This window comes from Acipenser ruthenus, chromosome 6 (genome assembly GCF_902713425.1).
Source record: "Acipenser ruthenus chromosome 6, fAciRut3.2 maternal haplotype, whole genome shotgun sequence".
NCBI classification, from domain to species: domain Eukaryota; kingdom Metazoa; phylum Chordata; class Actinopteri; order Acipenseriformes; family Acipenseridae; genus Acipenser; species Acipenser ruthenus.
This window is the reverse complement of record NC_081194.1, coordinates 1,418,623-1,436,613: the sequence shown is the minus strand read 5'-3', so window position 1 is coordinate 1,436,613 and position 17,991 is coordinate 1,418,623. Positions and strand designations below refer to the sequence as shown.

General features: G+C 44.0%; 1 pseudogene; it reads left to right on the top strand.

Moving 5' to 3' along the window:
• Positions 1-12,625: 12,625 nt before the first annotated feature.
• The window catches only part of LOC117411290 (leucine-rich PPR motif-containing protein, mitochondrial-like), a 72,880-nt pseudogene continuing 67,514 nt past the window's right edge, over positions 12,626-17,991 (top strand).

Below are 17,991 nucleotides of genomic sequence, written 5' to 3'. Positions count from 1 at the left end.
CCAGTTAAAAGCTAACTGAAAAGGGCCCTGTGTACGCTCTCCAGCATTGAATTATTAATACAAGCATCATGGTCTAACTGCAAACCTGTGTGCACATTAGATTTTAGCAGGAATTGCCTTCCAGGTTTTTCACGCAAGTAATGCAGCCAGGCTGCCTTTATTGACATCATTCATATTGAAATCCTTGGGATCTGCCTTGTATTTCATGGAATTGCAGTATTAATGAGGGCATCTTCTCTGGACGTTGCTCCGGACCTCAGCCCCTGGAGCTCAGCTGAGGCTGATGAATGAAAAAGACACAACGGACACCTTGAGAGGAGTGAGCAAGGGCAGGCCCTTCAAAATGGGGCTCAAGAGAAAGCTAGGGTTAATGAGACTCATAATATAATGCTAAAACCTGTGGACAGACATCAACGATCGAAAGGGAGGTGACATCACAAGTTATTGAACTACATGATGTCATGATTAGTGCCGGTATTAACTATGATTTACCTTTTTAAATTCTGAAGAATTCAGTTCCAGAAAGAAAAAAAACATACTGTGGGGCATTGCTGTATCAAGAACTTTCAACACAAAGGAATTTGTGGGCAAACAAGTGCTGGTACTCAAATCTTTAGAACTGAGAAAGGGTGGTACGGATTACCTGTGAGTATTGGCCCATTTCAAGAATTACTCACAAAGTCAGAAATATATATTAAAATACAAACAAACAAAAAAAACATGCCCTCAGAAATATACAATTACATCCATCGTTTGTTTCTTATACACGCTCCCTTGAAAAAAGGAATACATTAAAACATGAATTATAAACAGAAATGTGCCATACATTTCCTAGACAATCCCACTGGAAATCCTTACTGGTTCTGTCATGTTTAAACGCAGCCCAGCAGCTGGAACTGAAAGGTTAATAAAAGCATCCTGCCACCAGTGAGCATGCTGGGTGTAGTAACGTCTCAGAAGGGGACATGAAAACAACGGCAGCATCCTCCCTTTGAAAGGCCAACCAGAAAAGACAAGGGAGACGTGCTCCCTTGTGTGATGGACAGTGCCAGCTAATACAAAGTGATGTGAACAGTGTGGCATGCTGTTAGAACCACTTCCCTACAGCAGCTGAGTATCTCTCCGCTCTGTGGAAGATGGCGGGTGTTGAGGTCACCCTGCGTTACTGGCGCTGTGTGCTTGAGGCCTGTTTAACTTCGCCAGTGCTGCAGGCCGACAGCTGCCAGGCCACGCTGTACAGGCTGAGGTGTGCAAGGTTTCTCGCAGGTCCATTTAGTTCAGGGGAAACTCAGCAGGTCTTCATGTAGGTGCCTGAAAAAACATTGTCTGTCAAGACCAGTACCTTCATCCTAGCGCAAACCAACAGGGACAGCCTGAATATTGTTTCTGCTTTTCCATTTGCTACATATAGTAGTGTGCACATTATTAGAACAACTCAATATTTGTCTTTTATATATCTACCTGCATGAAAAACTCGTGGGCGTGAGAACTTCAATTTTTACTGATCGCGATAAAGAAACAATAGGTACTTGTGTGTGAAAATGTTAGATCACTTTGAGCATTAAATAGGAATCTTAAACAACTTCTATAAAGTCTCATGCATTTTGCCATTTGTGGCTATGTGTTCCTTTTCTCTTATTATTTTACATGAATTGCATGAATGGTATATTAAAGTCATCAATTAAATTAGACAATCACTAATTTGCCTGTGTTGTCAGTTTTTAAGCTATTCAGTGACAGTGGTTTGATTTCATATGCACAATAAATGAAAACTACAGAAGCAATGGGAGGTTTGAATACATTTGGACACAACGCTGAACCCTCACCCTGGACTTTCTGCCACTGGCTTTTCTGATTTACAAGAGTGGTACCAGAACTGAAACGGGCAAACTGAGTACAGTAAATTATTTGAAGTATCTACAAAGTATCTACAAAACACTTATGGATGTTTATACTGTCAAAATGACTGAAGCAAGTAAAAGAGTATTAGCTGAGAAAGTCTAAGATTAGGATAGATATGGGATGTGAGCAATTCAGAACAGGTCATTTAAGAGGAGCACAAACAGTACAAACTAATGTGGAAATGTATGCAACATGAAACACATACGCAATCCAGGTTGAACAGTCAGCATCACTTTGCATTTTGGGCCTGAAGCAGGGTTTTTATTTTTTTTTCTTGGCAATGCATGGCAATTTTTTGTTTGTTTGTATTTTAATATATATTTCTGATTTTTTGTGAGCTTCTGATCTGAGACTGCCTGCCCCAGCACAACCCTGCTCGGTTTAGCCAGTGGCGCATCCAGTAAAAGCACTCGCTAGAGTGCAGGATGCGCTCTATAACCTGGACGTTGCCGGTTTGAGTCCAGGCTATTCCATAGCCGACCGTGGACAGGAGCTCCCAGGGGGCGGCGCTCAATTGGCCGAGTGTCGTCTGGGGGGAGGGAGGGAGGGAGGGTTAGGTCTGCCAGGGTGTCCTCGGCTCACCGTGCACCAGCGACCCCTGTAGTCTGGCCGGGCGCCTGCGGGCTTGCCTGTAAGCTGCCCAGAGCTGCGTTGTCCTCCGACGCTGTAGCTCTGAGGCGGCTGCACGGTGAGTCTGCAGTGTAAAGAAGCGGGCGGCTGATGGCACACGCTTCGGAGGACAGCGTGTGTTCATCTTCGCCCCTCCCGAGTCAGTGCAGGGGTGGTAGCGGTGAGTTGAGCCTAAAAATAATTGGGCATTTCAAATTGGGCAGAAAATAATAAAAACTAATTGGCAACGACTAAATTATTAAAAAAAAAAAAACAACAACAAAAAAGCACTGATTCCCATTTAAATAATCCCTGCTGTATATTCATATAGAAGGCTGTTGGGTTTCCATGTTGAATAATTATGCAGTAAGTGTTTTTTTGTTGTTTTTTTTTTGGGGGGGGGTGTTAAACTCACTTTACTCTCAGCATGCTTCCTCCCTGTGTTTCCCCATGCTCACATTGAATGGATTTGAATCATCATTTACTTGCCACACATCGCTCCCTCTACAGCACATGTTCTTTATGCTTTTAGCACACACTGCAATGTGCAACCTGTCTTCGGTGTAACACATTGACTGAAAGAGTCAAAGGAAAGAGAGGAGTGGATGTTTTAGCACCTGTGGTCCGGGGTTCACTGCAGCCTGCACCTCGGCTGTGACTTGTTGTTTTAAGGAGAGGGCCATGGAGAGCACAGAGGAGCAGGGCCAGCTGTGAGTGGCACATGTGTTCTAGCAGGTTACTGGTGTGGACAAGAATAACTGCAAGTGTGGAGCATCTCTGTTTCGCCTTGTTATTCCCTCCACAATGCTCACTCACCAATACTTATTTTTTAAAATTATTTTCTTCTCAATTTAGAATGGCCAATTCCCCACACAGGTTTTACCTCCCTAACCTGCAAGAGTGCCAGAGCCAATGTGATGTCCCTCCGGAATCCCCAGCGAAAACCAGCGACTTTGCACAGCCAGGACGTGAACCTATGCTGTAAGACTCACCCTGCAGACCACTCGGCTGTGCTTTTACCACGTGAGCCACGTGGGGACCCTCAAAGATTACTTTTTAACAAAGAACATAGGAACATTTTGGAAGGAGAGGCAGTCATTCAGCCCATTAGCGGACTGGGCTGCTACCCATGTAATGGCTTTTAAAAAGAACCAAATAACATTTAGTTGAGTCATGAAGGCAAATACTGCCAGATCACTAACATACACTTCGCTTGTTAAAATCCTTTTTTGAAGATATATTTTTTATTGTTTTTAAGAATCGTTTTTTAGGTTCATTCATGCAATTATTTCAAATACTACACTATAGGTAATCTGCGTATCTATCTGAAAAGAAGATTGTCAAATATTCGGGGATTAACAAGCCATCAAAAGCACTAAAAGTACCTCTCAAAGACTTCAAAAAGAATGTCAAAAACACGACTCACCTACTTTGTGCGAGCGGTTATAAATAAAAGCCTTGTCGGTGTTCAGTGCTTTCGCAGAATGCAGAGAGATTGGTGACCAGGCAGCTCCACAAGGAGACCCGGAGAACAGCATTCGCTTGTCAGAGATTGCTGGGGCGCAAGGGGAGCCGAGGATCACCTAGAGAACACTGACAGCATCCTGGCCGCGGGCCGCTAAAGACCAGCACTTTTCCATAATGCCAGCAGCTCAGGCCACCCTGTTAAAACAGACGAGTAAAAAGCACATTTCCCGGTCTCCCAAGACCTTCAATCCCTCCAGACTCCCGGGGCAAGATTGAGCAGTAATGTATTCTGGATGCAAATGGAAGAGCAGCTCATGCATGCCACAGGGGGAATCACTGCTGTGAGCTTTGCAGTCAGAAAAAGCAGCAAAATAAAACAACAGCTGGAAACCTGGAGAGGTTAAACCAGTCGATAATGATACATTCTTTAATGCCGTGGTCACATGTCTGATAAACCCAACTGCAGGCGTGGTCACATCCCTGATAAACCCAACTGCAGCCATGGTCACATCCCTGATAAACCCAACTGCAGCCGTGGTCACATGTCTGATAAACCCAACTGCAGCCGTGGTCACATCCCTGATAAACCCAACTGCAGCCGTGGTCACATCCCTGATAAACCCAACTGCAGCCGTGGTCACATCCCTGATAAACTCAACTGCAGCCGTGGTCACATCCCTGATAAACCCAACTGCAGCCGTGGTCACATCCCTGATAAACTCAACTGCAGCCATTATTATTTATTTATTTCTTAGCAGACGCCCTTATCCAGGGCGACTTACAATTGTTACAAGATATCACATTATACATTATTTCACATTATACAGATATCACATTATTTTTACATACAATTACCCATTTATACAGTTGGGTTTTTACTGGAGCAATCTAGGTAAAGTACCTTGCTCAAGGGTACAACAGCAGTGTCCCCCACTGGGAATTGAACCCACAACCCTCCGGTTAAGAGTCCAGAGCCCTAACCACTACTCCACACTGCAGCCATAGTCACATCCCTGATAAACCCAACTGCAGCTGTGGTCACATCCCCGATAAACTCAACTGCAGCCGTGGTCACATCCCTGATAAACCCAACTGCAGCCGTGGTCACATCCCTGATAAACCCAACTGCAGCCGTGGTCACATCCCTGATAAACCCAACTGCAGCCGTGGTCACATCCCTGATAAACCCAACTGCAGCCGTGGTCACATGTCTGATAAACCCAACTGCAGCTGTGGTCACATCCCCGATAAACTCAACTGCAGCCGTGGTCACATGTCTGATAAACCCAACTGCAGCCGTGGTCACATCCCTGATAAACCCAACTGCAGCCGTGGTCACATCCCTGATAAACCCAACTGCAGCTGTGGTCACATCCCCGATAAACTCAACTGCAGCAATAGTCACACCCCTGATAAACCCAACTGCAGCTGTGGTCACATCCCCGATAAACTCAACTGCAGCCGTGGTCACATCCCTGATAAACCCAACTGCAGCCGTGGTCACATCCCTGATAAACCCAACTGCAGCAATAGTCACATGTCTGATAAACCCAACTGCAGCCGTGGTCACAGATGCATCATTTTAGTATATTGAGAGGATGAGTCTGACTCTAGGGGTGTCATATGCAGGAGAGTATTTTTTTACCAAAGATGAAAGTTTCAATTTTGGGGGAACGACCTGGATTCAGGTTTATGCTTATATTTGGGTTGTTCTTTGGGGATACTTACCTTTGCATGGTTTGTACGGCAGTTTTACTGGGCAGCCAGTGAAGGTCTTGGGGAGGTCTTTTGATTCATGAACTGTGTTGTGGCGAGAGCGTTTGCAAGAGTCATCTTGGAAAGCTTTAGAGAGGAGGCCTGGTGCATCAGGTCATGTTTAGAAGTTTGCATATCTTAACTTTCTATCACAGAGTCGTATATAAAACAACAGAAAGCAACCCAACTGCAGCCGTGGTCACATCCCTGATAAACCCAACTGCAGCCGTGGTCACATCCCTGATAAACCCAACTGCGGCCGTGGTCACATGTCTGATAAACTTAACTGCAGGCGTGGTCACATCCCTGATAAACCCAACTGCAGCCGTGGTCACATCCCTGATAAACCCAACTGCAGCTGTGGTCACATCCCTGATAAACCCAACTGCAGCCGTGGTCACATGTCTGATAAACCCAACTGCAGCCGTGGTCACATCCCTGATAAACCCAACTGCAGCCGTGGTCACATGTCTGATAAACCCAACTGCAGCCGTGGTCACATGTCTGATAAACTCAACTGCAGCCGTGGTCACATGTCTGATAAACTCAACTGCAGCCGTGGTCACATCCCTGATAAACCCAACTGCAGCTGTGGTCACATCCCCGATAAACTCAACTGCAGCAATAGTCACACCCCTGATAAACCCAACTGCAGCTGTGGTCACATCCCCGATAAACTCAACTGCAGCCGTGGTCACATCCCTGATAAACCCAACTGCAGCCGTGGTCACATCCCTGATAAACCCAACTGCAGCAATAGTCACATGTCTGATAAACCCAACTGCAGCCGTGGTCACAGATGCATCATTTTAGTATATTGAGAGGATGAGTCTGACTCTAGGGGTGTCATATGCAGGAGAGTATTTTTTTACCAAAGATGAAAGTTTCAATTTTGGGGGAACGACCTGGATTCAGGTTTATGCTTATATTTGGGTTGTTCTTTGGGGATACTTACCTTTGCATGGTTTGTACGGCAGTTTTACTGGGCAGCCAGTGAAGGTCTTGGGGAGGTCTTTTGATTCATGAACTGTGTTGTGGCGAGAGCGTTTGCAAGAGTCATCTTGGAAAGCTTTAGAGAGGAGGCCTGGTGCATCAGGTCATGTTTAGAAGTTTGCATATCTTAACTTTCTATCACAGAGTCGTATATAAAACAACAGAAAGCAACCCAACTGCAGCCGTGGTCACATCCCTGATAAACCCAACTGCAGCCGTGGTCACATCCCTGATAAACCCAACTGCGGCCGTGGTCACATGTCTGATAAACTTAACTGCAGGCGTGGTCACATCCCTGATAAACCCAACTGCAGCCGTGGTCACATCCCTGATAAACCCAACTGCAGCTGTGGTCACATCCCTGATAAACCCAACTGCAGCCGTGGTCACATGTCTGATGAACCCAACTGCAGCCGTGGTCACATCCCTGATAAACCCAACTGCAGCCGTGGTCACATCCCTGATAAACCCAACTGCAGCCGTGGTCACATGTCTGATAAACCCAACTGCAGCCGTGGTCACATGTCTGATAAACCCAACTGCAGCCGTGGTCACATCCCTGATAAACCCAACTGCAGCCGTGGTCACATCCCTGATAAACCCAACTGCAGCCGTGGTCACATGTCTGATAAACCCAACTGCAGCTGTGGTCACATGTCTGATAAACCCAACTGCAGCCGTGGTCACATCCCTGATAAACCCAACTGCAGCCGTGGTCACATCCCTGATAAACCCAACTGCAGCTGTGGTCACATCCCTGATAAACCCAACTGCAGCCGTGGTCACATGTCTGATAAACCCAACTGCAGCTGTCTTCACATCCCCGATAAACCCAACTGCAGCCGTGGTCACATGTCTGATAAACCCAACTGCAGCCGCCGTCACATCACATTCAGTAAATTAGAGACTTGGATTAAGGGTTGATTTGATTTTAAGTAAATAGATATATTAGAAGGCTGTGTGGTCCAGTGGTTAAAGAATAGGGCTTGTACCCAGGAGGTCCCTGGTTCAAATCCCACCTCAACCACTAACTCATTGTGTGACCCTGAGCAAGTCACTTAACCTCCTTGTGCTCTGTCTTTTGGGTGAGATGTAATTGTAAGTGACTCTGCAGCTGATGCATAGTTCACACACCCTAGACTCTGTAAGTCGCCTTGTATAAAGGCGTCTGTTAAATAAACAAATTATATATATATCTATATATATATATATATATATATATATATATATATATATATATATATATATGGTGCATGCAGACATGAAGGACTAAGGACATCCTTTTAAAGCAAGCCCAGAATTTGCCCACAATATAAATTAAAAGTAGAACGAAATGGTATGCAATGCTCATTGTATAAATGTAAATGTTCATGACAGTAAAACCTAATATTCAGGTGATTAGAGTGCGAGCAGCTTTAAAACAAAGGTCTTGAAACTCACTTCAAGGCTTCAGCCCTCGTGAAAAACAGACACAGACGATTGCTGTACAACACTGCAGGGCTGTCACAGAATGTATGCCATCGAGCATCTCAGTAAAAAGGGACAATAAACACGTTCTCCTCCTCTTCTTCTTTGGATGTAAAAATGCATGCATACAGTATGAACAATGATGATGCTCATAGGCACACAAACTCCACAAACATGTATGCCCTGTGTATATAAATATATATATATATATATATATATATATATATATATATATATATATATATATATATATATATATATATATATATATATGTATGTACCCACGCTTCAGTGCACCACTGTGCATGCTCCCTCACCCAGAAGCCTGATGACACATACCCAGAAGATCTTGCATTAGCTTATAGGAACTTATTCTATATATAGATCCTGTAGAAGGAACAGCGGTTGCACTGTGAAATAGATTACGTTATGTCCTTTCTGCTTTCACAGCTCTGTATTCACATTAAACCACTGCTGTGCACATTAAGCTTCAGTGCAGGCCCGGGTCACAGACTGACGTGTGATCTGAGTCTCTCGAGAGCTTCATCTGGGGAAGGCTTGCAAACAAAGGAAATCAATATTTAACATTGTTAAAAAAATAGATGTATACAATTGTGGCGGAGTGTCCCGTCCATTTGTTTATTATTGTTTAGTGTTATGATTTGGATTATATATGACGGTGAAAAGCCGTGTTTTGATTTATTGTTTGGCAAGGACGAGCGAGATGCCGTCCGCCATGGTATTGTTTCGTATTTATTGTTGTTTTAAATACCTCATGTGGATGCATGGCTGTCAGCTACTGATTGTTTAACTCGCTGACAGTCATGCAGACTTGGTAGACCCGTGCAGAATGTGACCGAGGGATAATATAATAATTGATAGTTTGTCAGTACATCGGTCACAAATTATAAAAGATCTGCCATTTGGCTGCACTCGGAAAAGAGTTTTCAAGATTGGAGAGAGGGAGGAGGGAGGAGGGAGGAGGGAGGAGGGAGGAGCGAAAAACTAAGCTAAAGTAAACAATTGCTATACATGCTGGCTGAAAACCAGCATAATACTTGTTTTGGTTCTGTTTGTTTGGCCAATGTGCCCTTTTTGTTTGGTGTTCTGTTTTGTTAAAATCTTTTGTTTTATTATTTAATAAAAGCTGAACGCTGTAGCATTTCAGTTTTTCACCCGCCAGTACTGTTGTCTGTGTGTGTTCCTTTCCACCCTGCAGCCACCCTGTTCACAACAATATACCGGTATTTAAAAACGGTTTATCTGGGAGGTGTGCTTGGACCCTGATAGTGCTGTGAGGTGTGGGAGTTACAGGTGAAGAGTTTCACTGAAGCTCATTTCCTCCTGGGTTAAAGGGTTGAGCAGTAAACCAGTAAGAACAGGAGCAGATCTGGTTTCTGAAGCACCCTATCGTGCTCCCACAGGAGGTATGGAGTGCTGTTATGAGATTTTACATTCAGGAAGCTGAGAGAGGGCCTGAAACTATGCCTCGTGAGGCTGGTAGAAACAAGCAGAGACAATTAAACTGTGTTTCCAGAGTTAAACCAAGCGAACAGTCTGCCTGGAGCAGGGACAGGAAGAGAGGGGCTTACAGGAGGCCTGGCTGCCAGGTAACCTCAGAGACAAGACCCCACGCTGCACCAAACAGCACTCAGGCTAGTGGCGTGTGTGCAGTACAGCTGCCAAGTACATTGTTCACAGAAAGCCTTACCTTAAATGCAGTGCTATTTGCTATACTAAAACAAAATACACTTTTGTAAGTGTGTTTGATTTTGGAGTAATACTTTTTGCAATAAATAACGTGGACATGGGATTCCTAAAAATAAAAGTCAATTTTAAGTGAAAGTGGTTTTAGCCTTCTTGTTAAATTTGCTTTAATGTTAAAGTGCCCAATTAATTTACTTCTCTTTTCTTCCCAATTTTGAAATGACTACTTATTCCCCACAACAGTTCATGAAAATGACGGTCAGCGGGCGCCCTCACGGGAGAGCCAATACAACGCTCCCTGTGGAATCCCCAGCCAGGACATCTCCCTGCGCCCCCCTGACTGTATAACTCACCCTGCAAGGCTTACTGCGAGAGTGTGTGTGCTGAAACAGCGTTTTCTGAAGTCCCCTTGAACTACACACATGGGAATTCATGTCTGAATGGCACTTCTTCCTGATGTAGACAGACACCAGCGACCCTTCGGGAAGCACTTTCCACTTTGTAGTCTTCACACATCTCTGTGTTGAGAGATACACCACGTAGCTGCGCTGCTGTCAGAACAAGACAGGATCTCAGTGGACACAACACACTGTTCTAATCTTGCACCTTTTGTGGCCCATGCAGGATTCATGGGCTCACTGCTGTTAGTGCTATACCCAACCATTACAGGACCCAGCATGATTTGGAAATAACATCGCTCTCTCTCTCTGTACTGTACATTAACAGTGTGACTCCCTCCACTACTCACATAACTCTCAGCTGGTGAATTTGTATAAAAGTACTAGCAAGGGAAAATAATAAATAAATGAAAATATCCTAAAAACCATAATGATAAAGTGTAAAAATATTGCAGCTGTTCATGTTCATTCAGAAAAACAAACAAACAAACCAAAAAAAGCAAAAAACAGTAAAGTGTTTTATTGGCGGCGTACCTTGCATTTGCTAGTTAATTATTGATCCCTCTGAAGATTATTTCTACAACGTGCTTCTTTCAGCTGACATGTCCTTTTGGAAACCGCGGTCCCTTCTCGAGACGTGCCTGATTCTTTCAGCAAATATAACTCTTCTGTTCAACACATACTCGACCAAAGAACCAATTCATAACATGTTTAGCTGGGCCATGGCTGTGTTGGTCCATGCAATAAAAAAAAACACACATTAGAGCAATGTGTATTCACCGAGAATGTGTTTAATGAATCCAAATAAATGTTATTTGAGAATGTGTTTAATGAATCCAAATAAATGTTCTTCCATGTTTGAAATGCAGCTGATATTTCGGAGAATATAAGCACAATTCCTGTTGGTTTGGGTGATGTGTTTGGTATCTTTGCATTGTGATCCTTTTTGTTGAAACACTCTGGTAGCCCTGCATAATTTAACAAATACAAGCTGCAAATTGAACAGGTAGTACATTTATGGAGGAGGGCAATTTACATTTCTTCAAACTTGGAGAATTCACTGAAATAATGACCTTGTTCGATAATAATACTTTAGATTAAGTGTATTTGATTAGATTGATTAACCAAATAAATAAATAAATAAATAAATAAATAAAAGTACTGCCCGATAAGCAAATCATGTCGATCGTATTTGTAGGTGAGTCGAGAGGCTGCGGTGCCCATCAAACCTGGGTTAAACAGTCCTGTGACAGCACCAGCAATATAAATCATACAGATACCATATCAGCATGTACAGGGTGCAGCGGAATGGAATATCCACTAGAAACTGTCCTCAGGGCATCATATATTTCCAGGGCATTTGCCAAGCACGCCCACCTTTCACTTCCCAAGCTTGTCACCTCTCCAACATCAACCCACTCTGACCCTAACCCAGCCCCAACCCCAACCCCAACCCCAACCCTAACCTTAAGCAAGCCCAGCCCTAAAATCTAACCCTAACCCTTAAGAATCATATGATGCCCTGAAGACACTTTCTGAGGGATGTTCCTTTGTGTAGACTACTAGAGCATAACTATACTGGAATCAGAGCTCCCTCTTCAGGAATCAAGAGAAACTACCGTCAGTAACTGCTGTGGGGTGCAGATTGTATACGCCTACTGTAGTGCTCCAGCCCGTTTTCATTTCCCAGGCTCGCTGGTGTGCTATTTATTTGTTATTGATAACCAAGTTAAACATAAAAAGGAGACCTGAGCTTATCGTTAAGCCTAGCTTTCAGAACCTGCTTTTCAAAAGGACAACAACTCAAACAGTGTACTATCGCAGACTAAATAAACTAATTTATTACTGACCAGTAAAAACAGTAAAGTATTAAATAAATAAATAGACTTTTGATTATTTATTTATTTATTAAAAAGAGTTCACAATTTTCAACATTAAATTGATAACACATAGGCATACAAATGAGCTGATATAATTCAAATGAATCCATTGAAATGCTTTAAATATGAGTGCCAGAGAGAAAACTCCGTGCAAACATGCAGTCGTCCGAGTATTAATGGTATGGTAAATGTTAAAGTTTATAGGGGGTTCCGCTAAAAGTAGCAATACAATAAACCACATATTTTATTTTAAATTAAACAAAAAAAAACACAACCGTGTTTATATAATTGAAAATACAGATTTAATGAAAATATTATATTTATCTTGTTCTTTAGTCAGCATTACCACCGTTGAGTTTCGGTACCCCCCTCCCCTTCTCCGGTGTCGAGTCTGTGATTTTACGGAGAGCAACTTTGACCCTGTCACAAAGTGCGCATGTCCTTACTTTCCGTCACTGCCCAAGTTAAACATGTCTGCGCTCTTGAGGTCCGCCCGGCTTCTGAGATTTTCCTCCCCGACTCTGCTCCTGGTCGCCAGAGCGACTGTCCATGGCGGCCCGCTCTGCAGGCTCGGTACCCGGACTCTTAGCTGCAGAGGGATCGCAGGATGTCCTGGTCGTGTCGTTATCAGAACCAGTGTAAACAGGTACCTGTCCCGTACAGTAGCAAGCCATGCTGGACTGTGCGGTTGTTGTGGGTACACTGTATTGACACTGCACGGGTCGCTGTATTGTATAAGGAACGCTGAAATGCTACATGTTTTAGGTTGCGTGCAGTATATGATGTCGATACAGTATTTCATTTTATTTTTAATAGCAGGTTGGATTTTTTGTTGTTGCTGCATCACATCAGGAGATTGAGCTTCACAACCTGAGACCAGAGCAGGATCTGTCTTGGAATAAACATGGACTATTCAAAAATCCTTTATTCTGAAATATAATCCTGATTAATCTGGCAGTGAAATGAGTACGGTTAAATGCCCATATGGCTAAAGACCGTGCCTCCCCACTGTTTGTCCACTGTCCAGTCCTGTCTCCCCCTCACTTTGTTGGTTCTTGCTTGCCCAGGTGTGTGAGTGGCAGCGGCGGTGTGCGTCTGTTGACCATCGCCGCGCAGGAGAAGGGGGCGTCTCGGGATGAGATCAGCTCGGCTGTGCACTCCCGCCAGACGGAGCAGTTTGACTGGGCTCTCAACAAGCTGGACAGCTCCGTGCGGAGGACCGGGCGCATCACCAAGACCCAGCTGCTCAAGATCTTCCACGATGTGTGCCGCACAGGTGCGCCAGGACTGCTCCTCACACATTGAACACCCTGGATCGAAATCAGAGAGACCAAGCATTCTGAATGTGCAGACAATAGAGCGATACTGAAATTCTCACTGTGTAGTTTCACATGAGTAAATGCTGATTATTATCAACGAAAATGGGATATTATGTTCCTGGGAACATGTCTACTAGTGTAGAAATATACAATGCACATTGTCATAATCTGCTTTAATGTTGGCAGAAGCTGTTTGGATTGGTCCCCCGAAGCCGCTGCGATGACAGGTTCTGACTGTCTTCTAGTAGTAACATCATGGCTTAAATCACAGTTAAATCACAGTTGGCATGAGCATGATTGCTGATAAAAGCACACTTGCAGTGAATGGTGTCCCAAGTAAAGGTTGTTGTTCTTCCCCTCCCCAGGATATCCCAGTGGAAACCAGGCTCTGCTCCTGCTGCGGAGCTGTGGCTCTCTGCTTCCGGAGATTCACCTGTCCGAGCGCACTGAGCTAGAACACCGCATTTGGGAAAAGCTGCTGGAACTGGGTACTGGTTACCGGGTTATTCAATGTTTAGACTGTTTACACTGTTGCATGAATTATGAATTGACCTGTATATAGTAATACATACATGCAAAAAAACAACAACTGTTGACTGATTTTGGGTGCAGCTGCAACATTAAACACATCTCTACACATCTCTAATCCTGGGCTTTATGAAGAGCAAAGATCTTCCCATCACAGAGGCAGTGTTCAACTACCTGGGACCGGCCATGCCAGAGCTGGGGGAGTTACTGGGATCCCAAACAAAGGGATGTCAGGATGATAATAATAGTATCCAAACTAACTCAGTAACTGCATGAGCTGTACGTAATCCACACTACAACAGAGAAACACTGGTTCATGATTTTATGCACATTTACAGCCTCTAGTGTTTCCAGACTATAGACTCCCAATTCTGAACCCTCTTTCTCCTTGACATCTCAATGGCAGACCCTGGAGAAGGTTGAGAAGACGGATGCCAGTCTGTTGGACAGGGACTTGATGCAGATCGTCTTCAGCCTGGCCAAGTCTGGGCAGCACCAGCATGTGCAGGAGATCGCAGAGCGCATGAGACGTGACCGGGGATATGTTCCTGGTGAGACTTCATATTCCAATGCGCAATATCAACATCAGGAGGAAATTACAACATTAACAGCAGGGACTGGACTTTTTCAAGCATGATGTCTGTGTGACATCTGCTTCCACTTGTAGACAAAGATACAAAAGTTGTGGTTTATTTGTTTTTACCAAGCCCTCCCTTTTGTTACATCATACTAAGTACAGTAGTTGCATAGTATTTCTATATCGCCTGGTTACACCTTCTATAAGCATTTAGTTCCAAGTCAGCACAGCACCATGTCAGAAATAGATGCAACTGGAGGTATACAGTAGAATGTTGCCCAAAAACAAAGTTTCCAGTCCTATCTTGATAGGACACGTTGCTCAAAAGGTATGGTTGACATTTTGCATCACAACCTTTCTGCTAGTCTGTAACTTGGGCTACTGGGCTTGGAGACTTCACTGTGGTGTCATCACTGAACATGTCATTGTCCTGTCTGTCTCTCAGACGCGATGAACCTGTGCCTGAGCCTCATCACGCAGGGGCTGGAGGACACAGCCTTCCAGCTGCTCAAGACCTTCCCCACATTGCATCCCGAGAACAGAGACACGCCAGACCTCGGCAACTTCTTCCTGCGCCACTGCGTCAACATGGACAAGGTGAGGTGAGGAGAACTGCACAGCGCCTAGGGGTTCATACTGACGCCACTGCACAGTGCGTTCCTCTGCTCATCCTTGTGTTTGGTTTGGGTTCTATCCCTCAATACAAGCCTTGTAATCACTGGATTGAAATTAAAATAAATTAATAGATGAAAGTGAAATCGTTGTCCTAAAACCTATTCCAGGTTTTACCACAAGCTTGATTATCCACAGTGTACAGGTAAAAGCTCAAACTCGTAACAAAATCAGGAATGGATCAAACTGCTATGCAATGGGAGTCTTACTTATTGTTCTGTCCAGATCCCTAGCCTTGTGTGCAGCTATCCCCGGGTTTCTGTGTTTCTGTAGACTGGATGTTTCTCTCTCTGTTTTGTTCCGCACCCGGTGGAGAAGTTAAAGCGTTTCTGCAGAGAGCTCCAGGAGGGTGGCCTGCATGTCTCAGCCCTGCCCTTCACCCTCTGCTGCACCCTGGATGCCAAAAAGACAGGTGAGGAGGCTGTATGAAACACAGGACTAGAGTTATTAATAAAACGTCCCCGTGGTCAGATTCCAATTCTCCATATGGATTTATTTTATTTTTTTCCTATTACTGACCCCTGATCTGGCTGAGGTGGTGATATCTTGGGAACTACCTGTCCAGTTTTGATAGGCATTTATTACGATATACTGTTGTTCTATATACTTCTTGCCCATGCCCTGAAACGTGGTAGTTATGTTCTGGTGCTGGAGGGGCATTAACTTTAATAGCGTCCCACTGTGTATGCGATGGTCCAGTAAACCCTCCAGAGTTTAAACTTGTCCGGTGTTGTCGATCCCTGTCTGTTTTTTCCACAGGGATGGCGGTGGAGCTGATGAAGGTGATTACGGAGGAAGGGCTGCCGGTGAGAACACACTATTTTTGGCCTCTCCTCGCGCAGCACCAGAAAGAGAAGAATTCTCAAGGTCTGTTAGCACATTGGATACTATACTATACTGTAACCATGCAGCTTGGAGTTGAGCCATTGGCTACTATCCTCCCTTGCATGCTCTGGCCACGATCATCCTGGAGATACACTGAACTGAATATCTGAAGGACAGTCTCCTGGTTTAATGTCTGTTTGAAATGTCACACTTACACTGTGGCTTACTAGTGGCCGGGCAGATTCTGCACCCAGCAACAACAAAAGTAATCCTATAAAGCTCTTTATGGGTCAAAAACATTTCAAAAGTACCTGACTGCTAAAACAAATAAGTACACAAATTGCCAAAAGTTAACCAAGCGTACCTGTTTAAACAGACTGTACTGTACAGAGTAAAAATAAACAGCAGCTGAAGTCCCATGTGCTTAATTACAGCTCTGCAGTAGCACACTGAGTCGATGTCTAGAATAAGACTGAGAAGATGCCAGGAAGCGTGACACTGACAGGTACTGATGTGCCAATCAAAACTTGAAAGCAGAAACTGTTGAGGGCAGCGCTGTGTTCTGTCTAATGTCTTTGCCTTGCGATTTCCATTTCCAAGCCTCCTCTGCTCTCAGGAAGCATCCTGCCAGCCCTTCTCAAAAGCCTGAGTCCCCAGCGCTCCTGCCCTGTCATGCGATGCGAAGGACAAAGCGATATGGGAAATATTGTTGCATGAAATCCATGTGAAACCGGGGGATATTATGGGAAGGCTTTTACGGAATTTATTGAAGTCAAATATTTATGATGGAGAACGCCCCAGAGATGAAACCTCTCGTTCACAGGGGCACTTTGTCAAATGGCAGCAGTGAGAGAAAAAGCTACAGCACAGCACCTACAGCAAGTAAACCTGCGAGAGTGCCAGGCAGCCGTCCTGTACCACGTGTACGGCATGATACAGGGCTTTATTGAGAAGTGATGCAGTACCTATACTCCCAAGCGACAGGAACTGAAAGTAACTAAATGAACAGTTGCATGGAAAACTTTTTTTAATGAGTTAAAATCTGTAATCTATCAAGCCAGAATGCGATGGGATAGGTTGCATTGAAAAACCAATGAGATCATCTTGCCTTGATTTGAACTTCATTAAATCTGTAGTAATATAGCTCTGGAATAAAAATAAATAAATAAATAAATTAAAAAAAAAAGCTACGTATGGATATTTATCTTAACAACACAATGTCACTGAGCAAAACTAAATTGTTAAATTTAAAAGGTGAAATACAAAAGAGCAGATTTATATGTTATTAAAAATAATAAAAGTGAGTAAATTTACTCAACATAACCTTCCCGATAATGTAACCCTTCGTCCCTGTGGGATAATGCATGCGTACCGATCCCTACCAGACTCACGGGGGTGAAAGCGTGTGTGCTGATTTCAGACTTTGCTTCTTTGATTTTGTGTCACTTTTCATTGTATTTGAATATTTTAGTTTCCATCTCAAGTGTTGCTCCTCCGAGCTGCAACGCCTGCATTATGCATTCATCCAGAGAGCAGTAGGGAGCCTGGATTGAGCGTTTCATCCATATGTTCTGTTCTACAAGATTTAATGATCTTTACATTAGATGTGTAACGGGCAGTGTTGTGTGATGCACTGCCATTACGGATTCTGTCCCCTGTGAGGTGAGATGAGGTTAAAAGCTCTAAACCACGAATTCAGATGTGCCGGGCTGTTTTTAAATTTTGGTTAAGATGCTTGCTTGCGGTGTGCCGGTTCACCCCAGCCTCCGCCCTGTTACACAAGCACCTTGTATAGCATGATTCATTGTGACTATACAGTAACCCAACTGTGCTTCTTGTTAATGTTGTTTAATGATGTGGCCCAGATGTCCATTCAGAGAGCAACCGGACTC